This window comes from Mobula birostris, chromosome 3, assembly GCF_030028105.1.
Source record: "Mobula birostris isolate sMobBir1 chromosome 3, sMobBir1.hap1, whole genome shotgun sequence".
Taxonomy (NCBI): domain Eukaryota; kingdom Metazoa; phylum Chordata; class Chondrichthyes; order Myliobatiformes; family Myliobatidae; genus Mobula; species Mobula birostris.
In genome coordinates, this window is record NC_092372.1 from 193,933,320 (window position 1) to 193,948,285 (window position 14,966).

The 14,966-nt window shown below is 40.0% G+C and overlaps 1 protein-coding gene across 5 annotated transcripts in view; it reads right to left on the reverse strand.

Moving 5' to 3' along the window:
* znf438 (zinc finger protein 438) overlaps positions 1-14,966 on the reverse strand; it is a 266,265-nt gene that overhangs the window by 58,451 nt on the left and 192,848 nt on the right. The window contains exon 1 of one of the 5 annotated variants that reach the window (XM_072253957.1): positions 5,173-5,201. The exons of the other annotated variants lie outside the window; for them this stretch is intronic. The gene's annotated coding sequence lies outside the window, so the exon portion shown is untranslated. Of the gene's footprint in view, positions 1-5,172; positions 5,202-14,966 lie in introns of those variants that run through there. 5 annotated transcript variants of the gene reach the window in all.

The following is a 14,966-nucleotide window of genomic DNA, read 5'->3' on the forward strand; positions in this document are numbered from 1 at the left end:
AGGCATATACTTTGCAATAAGGTAAAGAATCTTTACTAATACTGAAGAACATTATTTATTTATTGAGATACAGCACGGAATAGGGCCTTCCAGCTGTGCCGCACAGCAAACACCAAACCCCCGATTTAACCCTAGCCTAATCACAGGACAATTTATAATGACCAATTAATCTAATAATCAGTACATCTTTGGACTGTGGGAGGAAACCACAGCATCCGGAGAAATTCCACGGGGAGGATATACAGACACCTTACAAATAATGTCGGAATTGAACTCCGAACTCCAACGCTCTGAGCTGTAATAGCGTCATGCTAATGATCTTCGTGTGACTGAAAAACAAACCTTTCCTTTTCTTATATTGGTAGGCGTTTGGCATTTTTTTTAATGTGACATGCTGTCCGACAGGTAACCAGGTTAAAGATTTTTCACAGGAGGCATTTTGAGCACTGTACTGAATCTTTTTAACATTCGGTGCCTGGTAGAAGGTGAAATATCTTAAATATATTTAATGTATAAAAATATTTTAGAATTCAGTATGTTTTGTGATACTTACAAGAGGGCAATTACAATCTACACATAGAAATCTGCTTCAATAGGGCCAAGTAGTTGTTATGAAGTAAATCAGGCTTGATAAACTATATTCAAACACCCACAATAGCCAATAGAGAAATACACACAGAAATGGGCCAGCCCATTAGCCCAACTTGCCCAAGCTGACCAAAATTGACTAAGTCTGCCAGACCCATATCCCTACAAGACCTATGGACTTATCCAAGTCTTTAAATGTTGTTAATGTACCTGCCTCAACCACTTCCTCTGGCAGCTCATTCCATAAACTGACCATTCTTCTAAGTGGGAAAAAATTCACCTCTCAGGTTCTTATTAAATCTCTCTAATCTCAGTCTATCCCTCTAGTTCCTGGTTCCCCAACATTGAGAAGTTGGGGAAAAGACTGCACAATCACCCTATTTATGTCCTCATGATTCCACACACCTCTGTAAGATCACCCATCATCCTCAGTACTTCAATGCACTATGTCCCAATCTGTTCAACCTCTCTCCATAACTTATTCCCTTGAGTCCTGGCAAAATCCTCATAAATTTCCTCTACATTCTTTCCAGCTAAATAGCATCTTTCCTATAGCAGGGTGACCAAAACTGAAAACAATATTCCATATGTGGCCTCACCAACGTCTTGTACAAGTGCAACAGAATGGCCCAGTTTCTATACTCAGTGCTCTGACTGATGAAGGTCAACAAGCCAAAATCATTCTTCATCACGCTGTCTCTCTGCACTGCAACTTTCAGCGAGCCATGTATTTGTACTTCAAGGTCCCCCTGTTCTACAACTCTGCCCAGAGCACTACAGTTCTCTGTGAAAGTCCTGCCCTCATTTATCTTCTCAAAATGTAACACCTTGCACTTACATTAAAATTTATTTGCCACTCCTCGGTCCACTTACTCAAATGATCAAGATCCCTCTGTTGATCTTGATGATCACATTCACTGTCAAAACATCATCTACTTTAGTATCAAATGCAAACTTACTAAGCACAGCTTGTACATAATCATCCAAGACAGTGAGACAAGAATGGAACTGACAGCACTAGTCATGGGCCAAACTCCCTAACTTTCCTGAACACGTTCAACAAATTCCACCCTTTCTAAGCCTTTAGTACTTTGGCAGTCCTGGTCTAGATTTTCATAGTTAAAAAGCACCCTACTCTGAAAATCATGTTATTCTTGCAACTTTCTGCAGTCTTCCTGCATTCCTCTAATTCTTGTTGAATACAAGGCAGCCTGCAGTGTAATCCCAACAAGATGACCATCTGAGCTCCACCCACCAAGCCTCATTGAACAATCGCTTTGTAATTTCATCTTAAACTATTGCCATGGTGTTCTCCTTAATCAGAAATGTCACTCCCAACATGCACACCATTCCCACCCCCACCCTTTCTTCCACTTCTATGCAATCTGTAACACTGTACCCTGGAACATTTAGTTCCCAGCTAAATTCCCTTATTATTATTTTATGCTCTTGCACTTCATTGCTTAGTTGCACTGCACTTTCTCCGTAGCTGTTACACTACACTGTATTCTGCATTGTTATGGTCTTACCTTGTTACACTTCAGAGCACTGTGTAATGATTTGATCTCTATGAAGAGTATGCAAGACAAACTTTTCACTGTATATCGGTACCTGTGACAATAGCAAACCACAAGACCATAAGACATAGGAGCAGAATTAGGCTATTTGGCCTATTTATCTGCTCCGCCATTCAATTATAGCTGATCCTTTTTTTCCTCCCCTCAGTCCCACTCCCTGGCCTTCTCCCTGTAACCTTTGATGCCATGTCTCATAAAGAACCATCAAATTCTGCCTGGCCTCCACAGCTGCCTTTGGTAATAAGTTCCACAAATTCACCACCCTCTGACTAAAGAAATTTCTCCACAACTCTATTTTAAATGGACACCCCTCTATCCCGAGGCTGCGCCCTCTTGTCCTAAGCTCCCCCAACATGGGAAACATCCTTTCCACATCTACTCTGTCTTGGCCTTTCAACATTCGAAAAGTCTCAATGGGATCCCCCTCTCATCCTTTAAAATTCCAGTGAGTACAGACCCAGAGCCATCAAACATTCCTCGTATAACTTTTTCATTCCCGGAAACATCTGTGTGAACCTCCTCTGAACCTTCTCTAATGCCAGCACATCTTTTCTGAGATGAGAAGCCCAAATCCGTTCACAATACTCAAGGTGAGGCCTCACCAGTGCCCTATAAAGCCTCAGCATCGTATCCCTGTTCTTCTATTCTGGACCTCTTGAAATGAATGCTAACATGGCATTTGCCTTCCTCACCACCGATTCAACCTGTGAGTTAACCTTCAGGGTGTTCTGCATAAGGACTCCCAAGTTCCTTTGCATCTCAGATTTTTTTTATTTTCCCCCCCGTTTAGAAAATAGTCTGCACATTTATTTCTGCTACCAAAGTGCATGAGCATGCATTTTCCAACATTGTATTTCAATACATGGTAAAGCAATAGCAATAATCCAACAGTCTTTCCTTGCTCCGTGCCATGCTAATGAACTTGCTGTCACTGAATTCAGTCTCAATTTGCAGCCTCACATCTGCCTCACCTCTAATTCGGATCCCACCATCATCAATCTAGTTTACATCCTCCCTAGTAGTACTAGCAAATCTATCGAACAGAATATTGCTTCTCCTCCAGTTAAGGGGAAACCTTCTTGCTTATACAGGTCAACTCTGTCCCAGAAGACATCTAATAGCCTAAAGGACTGAAACCATGCCCACTGCACCAATTCAATACAACTTTTGTTGGCTGGCAGAGTTTCAGATGATGATGAGGAGATGTACAGGAACAAGATAGATCAGCTGACTTAGTGGCGGTGCAGCTACAATCTTGCATTCAGCGTTAGTAAGACCAAGGAATTGATTGCAGACTTCAGGAAGGGGAAGTCCTTTTCGAGGGATCAGAAGTGGAAAGGGTGAGAAGCTTCAAGTTCTTGGGTGTCAACATTTGAGGATTTATGCAGGGTCTAGCATACTAATGCAATTACAGGGAATTACAAATACAGCAGCTATTTCATTAGAAGTTTGAAGAAAATTGGTATATCACCAAAGACACTCGCAAATTTCTACAGATGTACCATGGGGAGCATTCAAACTGGTTGCAACAATATCTGGTATGGAGGGGCCACTGCACAGGATCAGAAAAAGCTGCAGAAAGTTGTAAACTCTGCCAGCTCTACTTGGAGCCTCCCCAGCATCCAGGACACCTCCAAAAGGTGGCATTCCTCATTAAGGAATCCTATCAACCAGGAAATATTCTCTTCTCATTGCTACCGTCGATGAGGTGGTACAGGAGCCTGAAGCTACACACACAACGTTTCAGGAACAACTTATTTACCACCACCATCAGATTTCTAAATGGACAATGAACTCATGAACACTACCACAGTATCTTTTTCCTCTCCTTTTGCATTACTTAAATTTTTTTTATATATAAACTCTTTATTGTAATTTATAGTTTTTATTATACATTGTAAAATACACAAAACAACAAATTTCACAACATATGGCAGTGATATTAAACTTGATTTTGATCTGTTCAGTTGCACATTCATTTCCTATTTGTACCCTGAAATATTTTCATGGTGTTTCATTGCAAGACTTGTTGACAACCAGTCATCAATTTGCATTGACTGTTGTGAAAGAGACTCTGCCAGCTATAGAAAAGTGAATTAATGAGTGGTTACTTGTTGACACTGAGCGTATATGTGGTAATTCAGCATTTGCTACCAGTTTAATGGTGTTGATTGAGCATAACATTGATAATTTAAGCCTCCATACGTGTCCAAAGTCTGGCTCTGAGAGTTTCAAATAAATATTTAATGCTATTGATATTTGTAGACATGTTTTTGTATGAGATTTTAAATTCCATTTACAACAGAGAAAATACAGGCAACTACTCGAAGGACTTCATTTACAAATATCAATTTTTGTCTTGCACTCCTCTATTCTCATGGTATGAGACATTCCCAAAAATAGTGAGCCACATGGAGAATATGCATTTCACTTTATCCAATATGCACATGACATTACTGCATTCTGGTACTGACTTGTATCTGCAATAGGAAAACATTACTTACATGAGGACACCAAAATATTTCAACAACCTATGGACTCACTTTCAAGGACAGTTTGTTCACAATATTTTTTGCGTATTTATTATTATATTTTTTCTTTTTTTTTGTATTTGCACAGTTTGTTGTGTTTTGCACCTTGGCTGTTTGTCTTTGTTATGTATGGCCTTTCATTGATTCATTATGTTTATTTGTATTTACTGTGAATGCCCACAAGAAAATAAAATCTAGGGCTGTACATGGTAGCATACATGTACTTTGATAGTAAATTTACTTTGAACTTTTAACATATTAATTTCCAAATTACTGCATGCAAGCTATAGAACTAATAAAATAGGTAACTAAAACAGAGTCATAATCTCGATGGTGTAAAGGTGAAACTATTTTCTTCTGATGACTGTCAGAATTATTTATCATACTGTTGAGATAATGAGGAAAAGGATGCAAGTGATAATAATTAACCATGGAAACAGACTGAATGCACTGCTTTTAATAGTTAGAAGAAATACCTTGTCCTTCACTGTTTACTTCAGGGAATCGATTACCTTGTCAGGAATATGTAGTGGACAAGCTATCCTGGAAGAAAGGAAGATCTGGAGCATAGTTTCAAAACTAGATAGAATAAAACTTTTTGGAGGTTTATTTAACACATAATAACTACATTATAAAAACAGGTTTTATTTACATGTTGCAGCTTCAGCCATAAAAAGCGATAGCATTTCTTAATCAGTTCTGTACATTGAGCATCCTGCCACAGGAAGAAGGTTACAACATTTTTTGTATCAAGCAGTAAAATCAGCCACCTGATGGGCAAAAATTCTGCAACTAAACATGAGATGTAAAAACTGTTTTAAAGTGCATGCAAGTGAGTCAAACATCCACAGAAAGGGACATGAGCCTCATAATGAACATAAAACATTAACTTTGTTTCTCTGCCAAACAATGCTACATAACTATTGAGTGTTTTCAGTATTTTCTCATTTTGTTTCAAATTTTCAGCATCTGCAAAGTTCAGATTCTCATTATGGAGTAACAACTTTTGAACAGGCACTGCATGGGGAGGATTGGACTCAAAGTAAGTACAGTGAATTCCGGTGAATTGAGACACATTAGTCCAATTAAGCCACCGCCCGAATTAGCCAAGGTCTCATGGAGATAGTTAAAAACATACAAAAAGGACAAACAATAGTTAAACCATAAATACATAACAAATTAGAACACCACTAATACTACTACAGTACTATAAAACTATGTATTAATTTCTAATACTTATTGACAGAGGAATTCATCTGTGTCGCATTCTTCTGACTGTATATGAACAAAATCACCTCACACACCTAGTGCTGAGAATGGACAGCCTTTTGCATCCTCCAAAATCTTCACTATAATTGTAACATTCAAGGTGATTGTTGATACCTTCAAACTGTTCGTAGCTCCTAACTTGATGAAGTAGTGAAATCATTTTATTTTCACGCTCGGCCATTACTGGCATCTGCAACCTGAGTGCTTGAAATGGCAGAGAGGAAAAACACTCTGAGTTGTCTTACTGCTTATTTCTCACTAACAATCAGTGACAAAAATCACTGCTTTTTGAAGACAAACACATGCAACTAACACTGTTTAAAAACTGTTAGCTCGGAACACGTGTATTGTTGAGTGGCCACACCAGCGACTGGCGCTAGTTAGAAACTGTTCAGCAACAGTTTCCTGCACCAAGTGGCACAGCATCTTAAATAAACGAAGAGAACCCCGTCCACTTTCTCGATTAGTGTTTGTTCTTTAAGAGTTCTGCCAAATAAGCGGCTGCCCCATTTAACCAAAAGCCTAATCAGAATCCACTGTACTTTCTTCTCTTGACTTCTTTTATGTACTGGAGCAAAGAAACAATTTTTTTCCCCACATCTTGCACTAGTCTATTTTCAATCTATTTTATCTACCACTTTATTCGTTACCTTTTGCTTTTCATTTAAATGTTTTTCTTTTAGCTCTTTTACGTATGAACAGCATTTCTTTTCTGGCTTTCCAATGGCGAAGGTTTATACCAAGACTCCAGCATATTAATACAGTAAGTGTTGCACTGTCCGGAGCACCTCATACACAGGAGATATTAAACAAATGCACAATAGACAAATGATCCCTTCATGCATTCAACAGTTTATCCTCAGTGTCCTATTCCTCAATCAATATCAGATTTCTTTTCAGTTAAAACTTTGCTCTTGTTAAATTGCCTGTTGCACATCCGAATGTATAATGAATGTAACAAGTACTCCAGTGAAGCACCTTGAGAGGATGAGGTCGTAAAAACATTTATACATATTTACACATTTTTCCTTACATATCTCAATTCCTTTTATTATTACTAGAATTTCTCATCCAGCTTTATCAGTTACAAAAATGCTGCTTACAATATTTGTGATGACATACAAGTCACTTCTTCAACTTATGATACATTATCTTAGAAATCACTCACAAAATTAATTTTAAGTGTATAAAAAAATGTAAACCAAAAATTATATTTAACATTGGTTGCAAAATTTTATGTAATCAATGCCTTAGCTAACATCAAAGTTAAATGAAGTGGTTTATTGATAAACTGAGAGCAACAGCCTGATTTTTGAGGTAACAAAACTTATACTTCTCATTCTAATAATACCACAATGTCCAATACTCATTTCCAATAATGTCACTGTTGACTCATTTTCTTTGAAAAAAGAAAAACAAGTGAACCTGATACCTTGAAATAAAGCAAATATTCCGAAACATTCTCCTGCTTGTACCTGACATCTTTGGCGGTGGGGGGGGGGGGGGGGGGGTGAAACTGACGTAATACAGTATCCTTAAACTTACTATTTCTCTGATATTGAAAATGAAATATTCTGAACTATAATGTGAAATATAACCTGGTTTTGCTCTATTTGTACAACAAAATGCAAATAAAATTGCATTCACAAGATCTCATTTTATCATTATTTTATCACCTACATCCAGGATATTTTTGGCCATCTATTAGCAAAATGAAATAGATTTAGAACATGTCACCGTTGATCACAATCAGGATTCAGTCAAGGTTAGTCTGAAATCCTCAGGGCATTGTTCACCATTTCTGGTCTATGGGTGGGAACTTCCTATAGCAGCAGCTGTAACCTTGTCATCAAAACAGAAATGCTCACAAAAACATCTGGCATTTATGTTCAGGATAATGATACTAACATTAGTTTAACACATAAGAATGGCATAACAATATACTTTCTAAACCAGGAGTTCACTTGATTTAATTTCTGCTGATTTGCATTGCAGTCAGTGCACCTGTTTCAGAAATTGTGAAAGCTTAATATTTGTGAAAATTGTGATGATTTATTAAAAAGGGACTAGTTCACAAAAAATATGCTCTTTCCAGCTCTTGGTTTGTAATTGAACAACCAACAAGATCAGAAGATTCCAGCCTCCATTTCTTTTAATTCTTAAGCCATCCATCAGGACAGAAGATAACTTACTTCCATTTCACTTTTGCAAGCTTTATATTGGTATAATGCCCTGGTTAAGATTTTTTACTGGTAATGCTGTAGGGCATTTCATTTAGTTGCTTTCTTTAGAAGTGGTGTGTCCTGCTGATAGCATGTTTGGGTTTCAGGAAAAAGAAGGGGCTATGATGTTCAATTTAGGAATGTTGTGTCAGCCAATCAGGTTGGTGGAATTGGGAGAAGGTTCTGAGGAAAGCGGGGCGGAGAGAGATTTGTGAGGTATGCGAGTGGGGTTGATGGTCTTTTTGGTGGGAGGACAGGAAGGATGATGACTGAGAATGCCATGGGAAGGTGTGTCCCCGTCGCAAAGTGCTTTGTGCAGATGAGTGCCTCCAAGATAGAAGGACCAATACCCCTATTTGTTCCCTGTACCTAAAAAGACCAAGGTAACATGTCTGAATACCTGGCATCCTGTCGCACTCACCTCAATAATAAGCAAATGCCTTGAGAGGCTGGTCAATGACTACATCTGCAGCATGCTACCACCCACACTGGACACCCCTACAATTCGCCTACCAACTCAACCGATCGACAGATGACACAATAGTCACAGCTCTACACACCGTTCTTACACACCTGGAGAAGAGGGATGCTCATCTAAGAACCCTGTCCTTAGACTACAGTTCAGCATTCAACACCATAATTCCCTCCAGGTTTGACAAGAAACACAGAGACCTCAGCCGTCAACCTGCCTTGTGCAGCTGGATCCTGAACTTCCTGTCAGATCGCTGGCAGGTGATGAGAGTGGGCTTCCTCACCTCTGCCCCTAAACACAGGAACCCCTCAGGGCTGTGTCCCAAGCCCCCTCCTTTACTCTCTGTATACCCATGACTCTGTGGCTACCCACAGCTCCAATCTGCTAATTAATTTTGCAGATGATACTACATTGATTGGCCTTATCTCAAATATTAACGAGGCAGCCGACAGAGAAGAAGTCATCACCCTGACACAGTCATGTCAAGAAAGCAACCTCTCCCTCAATGTTGCAAAAACAAAAGAGCTGGATGTGGGCTACAGGAGGAATGGAGACAGGCTCACTCCTATTGACATCAATGGATCTGGGATTGTGAGGGTGAGCAGCTTTAAATTCCTCGGAATACACATTACTGAGGACCTCATATGATCTGTACACACCAGCTGTGTGGTGAAAAATGTACAACAGTGCCTCTTTCACCTCAGATGGTTTAAGTTGCTTGGCATGACTCCCCAAATCCCCTTTTTACAGGGGCACATTGAGAGCATCCTGACTGGCTGCATCACTGCCTGGTATGGGAACTGTACTTCCCTCAATCGCAGGACTCTGCAGAGAGTGGTGCGGACAGCCCAGCACACCTGTAGATGTGAACTTCCCACTATTCGGGGCAGTTAGAGCGATAGCTGCATAAAAAGGGCCCGAAGGATCATTGGGGACCCGCGTCACCCCAAACTGTTTCAGATGCTACCATCCAGGAAATGGTACAGCAGTATTAAAGCCAGGACCAACAGGCTCCAGGACAGCATCTTCCACCAGGCTATTAGACTGACTAATTCATACTGAAACAATTGTATTTCTATGCCGTATTGACTGTGCTGTTGTACATACTATTTATTACAAATTACTATAAATTGCACTTTGCATATTCAGGTGGAGACCTAATGTAAAGATTTTTAGTCCTCATGTAACTGCAGGATGTAAGAAATAAAGTCAATTCAATTCAATTTACTTCAATGGATTTCGAGTGACATTCGGAATGTGGTGTGTGCTTTCACATAGATTCAGGGATCCAGTGCAAGAGTTAAAGATGACTCCAGTATGAGCTCTAACTTTATGTGCACATTTTTAACCAAAATGGGCCCTGTATTTTTTTCCTTCTCTTTTTGCTACTAACTGTTCAATAAAGCAAAAATTTGTTGATCTACTTTCTTTACAACTTTATGCAGTGTACGATTTGTTACTTCCTACCGACCGACAATTATGCATGGGCAGTACTTACACTGCATTCACTCAAATTGAGGTTTCTTTCATCTTGATAAGAGTGTGGTAGGTTCTTGATTGGACACGCCATCAAAAATTATGGGGAGAAGACTGGTGAGTGGGGCTGAATAAGGGAAAATAAAATCAACCATAATTGAATGGCAGAGCAGACTCAATGGGCCAAATGGCCTAATTCTGTTCCTATTTCTAATGGTCTTAATCAGAACATCACAATGTTCCTATTTGACTGAACCCCAAATCATATCGCCCCCCAAACATATATTGTTTATGAAAGGTGGCATTCTTGCTGCTAAGTCCCATGGGTGCTGGTGAGGCCGGTGAGGAGCCAAGTTTCCATATGAGCCTGGAGATCGGCAAAAGCAGCCACTATGCAAATCACAGACTCATCCACAGGTGGGTCAGGAAGTGCCTGAAAGAGCGACCTGAACAGAATTACTGACATATTGAACATAGAATGGTACAGTGCCGAACAGGCCCTTCAGCCCATCATATTGTGTCAAGTAGGTTCCAAATGCACACTCCCCACATTGTGAAAAAAGGTTCTTCATCAGAACCGCTCTGAACCTCCTACTCCATACCTTAAACATACACCGTCTAGTTTGAGCAGCTCTGTTATCTGCTGCAACCATGCTCTCCTTAATTGGGCATACCTCCTCAATCTCTACTGCTCAGGGTTATTAGACCACAGTAAGGAACTTCCTTCTCCTCACCAGTCCTTCTGTCAAATCCCACATCCTCTGTCAAACACTTACTGTTATTCTCATAACACAATTTAATCAAACAAAAGCACAAAGTGAGTCCATTATCAAAGTACATACATGTTACCATATAAAACCTGAGATTCATTTTCTTGCGGGCATTCACAGGAAATATAAGCAACACAAAAGAATCAATAAAGGCAACACACAAATAGCTGGAGGAACTCAGCAGGTCAGGCAGCACCTATGGAAATGAATAGATAGTCGGTGTTTTGGGCCAAGATCCTCCTCAAGAAATCTTCTTCAGGAAAGATCGTGCCCTCTCCCCCCAATATGATGGAATGTGCAAATACAAAATGTGGGGGGAAATCAGCAATAATAATAATTAAATAAGCTATAATTATCAAGAAAAATAGTTGTAGAGTACTTGACAGTGATGCCACATTGTGGGAACAGTTCGGTGATGGAGCGAGTGAAGTTAGTGACTTTACCCCTCTGGTTCAAGAGTCTGATGGTTGAGCTATTCCTGAATCTGGTGTTTTGGGTTTCAAGGCTCCAGTACCATCTTCCTGATGGCAGCAGCAAGAAGACAGCATGACTGGAAGGTTATTACCATCAATTTACCCCCAGATTCTACCATTCATCAACACCCTTGGAATTAATCTATCTCCACAGAAAATAATCCCAATCCATGCAATTTCTCCTCTGACTGAAATGGTGGGATGAACAGAGCGTGTTTTGCTGTTGTGTTGTTGCTTCTTCTGTTCTGTATTGTTTGGATGAACATTTTGGCATGCTGTGTTGACACCAGAAAGTCAAGCAACACTTGCGGGCTGCCCCCAGCACATCCTTGGTTATTAACACAAACAACAAACTCCACTGTATGTTTTGATGTACATGTGATAAATCTGAATCTGAGTGTCTATTATCCCTTGTTTACCACTTGATCTACATGTGCTGCTAATTACAGGGATCCTTTTATCTGTGCACAGAGGTCTCTCTGTTCCACAACACTCCCTCCAGCTCTAACGTTCACTGCTTGTAAGCTATACTATTGATTCTTTCAAAGTGCATTACCTTGCACTAATCAGCATTAAATTCCATCTGCCTTTGCTGCCGATCTATATCTTCCTGAAGAATATGACTACCCTTCACACCAATAACAGCCCTCCTGATTTCAACATCATCTGTGAATTTACCAATCATACCTCCTACATTTCAATCAATAAAACAGTTTAAGACTCTTCCCAGGGTGTCGACTTTGGGAATCTGACGGCCATACATGTAAGTGGTTTGGCCTACCAAAGAGGATACAGCCATTAATTCCCTTCGCCATCCTGTGAATATGGAGGAGTTTTTGGAGACATTATTGGTAGTGTTTTTCCAATGCCTTATGGTGCTTGCCGTTGGGAATCCAGATCTCAGAAACACAGATTACTGCTATCTGTGACTAAACAATGAATTTTGTGCCAAACCCAGCATTTTGATCTTCAAGCATTTTGTGTGTGTTGCTCAGATTTTCAGCATCTGTAGATTTTCTCTTGTTTGTGTTTTGATTTTCAAATATCTTTTTTCCAAAAGGCAGTGCTGGCAAATTTACAAGGTGAAGTTTAATTTCATCATCAACTGCCTTGACTGAACGGTGCCAAAGGAATCAGAAGTAATCCACGCTTCCAGGGTCTCGACGTAAAGTTCTAGTGCTGAGAGACCGTTTCGTGCAGGGAGTAGGTCAATAACGAACTTTGTCTTGTTGATGTTGATCTTCAGCACCATCCTCTTGTATGCTTCAGTGAATCCAAGCATTCTTAACTTTACAATTTTCTCCCTTCGTTTCTCCTCCTGTGACTGAACTAACACTCCAATTTACACTTCCTTTTGAATGCTTACACTGTTAATTTAATAATCCTTTAAGTTGATAGGGTGGGGAAATGCACAGTTGGTTTTCCTGCTCAGTCAGATGCCAGATGTGCTGTTTCTCCTGCAGTTCTGACTTGAGTTCAGAACTTGGTAGGTAAAAATCGGAAGTCAGCTAAAATTCACAGGTGTCTAGCTTGCTTTTACAGGGGCTACACTGCAAGCACATCTTGAACAGCCGCCTCCATAATCAAAAGACAAGGAGAGTCATGAACTTTTGTAGACCAATAAACACAGTACGAAAAGTTGGCACAAATGTACTCTAGAACAAGTACATACTTTACAGTGTGATGTCTAATTTAGTACCAAAACAACTGGCACTAACAATAGTACTTAAAAAGTACAGATTCACATTTTTTCAAAATGTAATTATTATAGATTTTAAAAATAAAATAACTTTACAATTTTCCTCTACTTCTCTCTTTATCTATCTTTCTTTACCATTATTTTGACTATTGTACACCATTTTACAGTGTACTTAGATCTAACTCGCAGCTGCGGTTTCAACCATCTCAGAGAGGATTCTTGACCCTGACTGCTTTAAGAGCCATGATGCTCTTTCTCTCTTCACAAAGACCACAGATTCCCCACAGAGGGTACTGTGCTAACTCCGATTCCCACTGAAGTAAACTACTACTCTGAAACCTACAAAAAGAATCTACAGGCAACTGCAAACATAATCAATGTCGAATACCGCTGTGTTACCGGGGACTGAAGAAGTTGGGCTTTTAAATGTAGGTGGTTTACTCTAAATCTTAAATTTTTACAGAAAATTAGCAGTCCTCTCTCTACCTTCTCACAGTCCAGTTCCCCCCTCCTTTCTGCAGTTCCTCCGCTTACAACCTTGGCTCCATCCCATCCATTAACTGAACTGCTTTGAAGCTTTCAAGCATTCATCTGCACTTTGACTGAAACTTCAGCAGTGTTAGAGAGGCATCATTTCAGCTTCAACCCTCCACTATTCAGCATCCTTCTCTCCTCCACTCTGATGTTTTCAGTGCACTGTCAGTGCAGAAGACCAATGTAATCCAGCTAAGCCACTGATCTACAGCAGTTTCACATCTGCTGCGACGAAGACAAGCAATAGAATTGATTGAAAAGACAAGTAGAAAAGTGTGGAGAAATACCGGAAAAAAAAAGTAGTAATCCCCACTTCCATCTTTCCAATGATCTTATCACTGGGGCTTCTTCAGCTTGCTATTGCTTACCCACTAGCTCCTGTTATTTCAAACACTGCAGGGTACTGGTGCGATAACAAGGATCAAGATAGAAAACTCAAATACGGGAGGACACAGGTTTGAGGCGGGGATGGGGAGTTTAAAGGAATTTTGTACGGCAAGTTTATAAATAAAAAGAGTGGTAGGTGCCTGGAACAAACTTCCAGAGTGATGATAGGAACAGATGTGATAGCGACATTTAGCAGACATTTAATAGGCTTAGGAACAGGTGGGGTAAAAAGTGATGAAGAAGAGGGTTATACTTCAGTCGGTGTCTGAGGAGATTTGGTATATCACCAAAAACTGGCAAATTTCCACAGATATACCAGGGAGAACATTCTGACTATTTGCATCACTGTCTGGTATGGAGGCTCCAATGGACAACATCAAAAGACACATCCCTGCTCTTATATTCCATACCTCTAGAAATGAATGCCAACATTGCATTCGCCTTCTTCACCACCGACTCAATCTGGATGTTAACCTTTAGAGTATCCTGCACAAGGACTCTCAAGTCACTTTGCATCTCTGAATTTTGAATTCTCTCCCCATCTATATAATAGCCTGTCCGTTTACTTCTTTCACCAACGTGCATGACCATACACTTTCCAACATTGTATTTCATTTGCCACTTCTTTGCCCATTCCCCTCAACTATCACAATCTGTTTCCTCAACACGACCCGCTCCTCCAGCTATCTTTGTACCATTGGCAAATTTAGCCACAAATCCATTAATCCCATAGTTCAAATCATTGACATACATTGTAAAAAGCAGCTGTCCCAACACCAACGCCTGTGGAACTCCACTGGTAACCGGCAGCCAGCCAGAATAGGATCCCTTTATTCCCACTCTCTGTTTTCTGCCGATCAGCCAATGCTCCACCCATGCTAGTAACTCCCCTGTAATTCCGTGGGCTCTTATCTTGCTAAGCAGCCTCATGTGCAGCATCTTGTCAAAGGCCTTCTGAAAATCCAAGT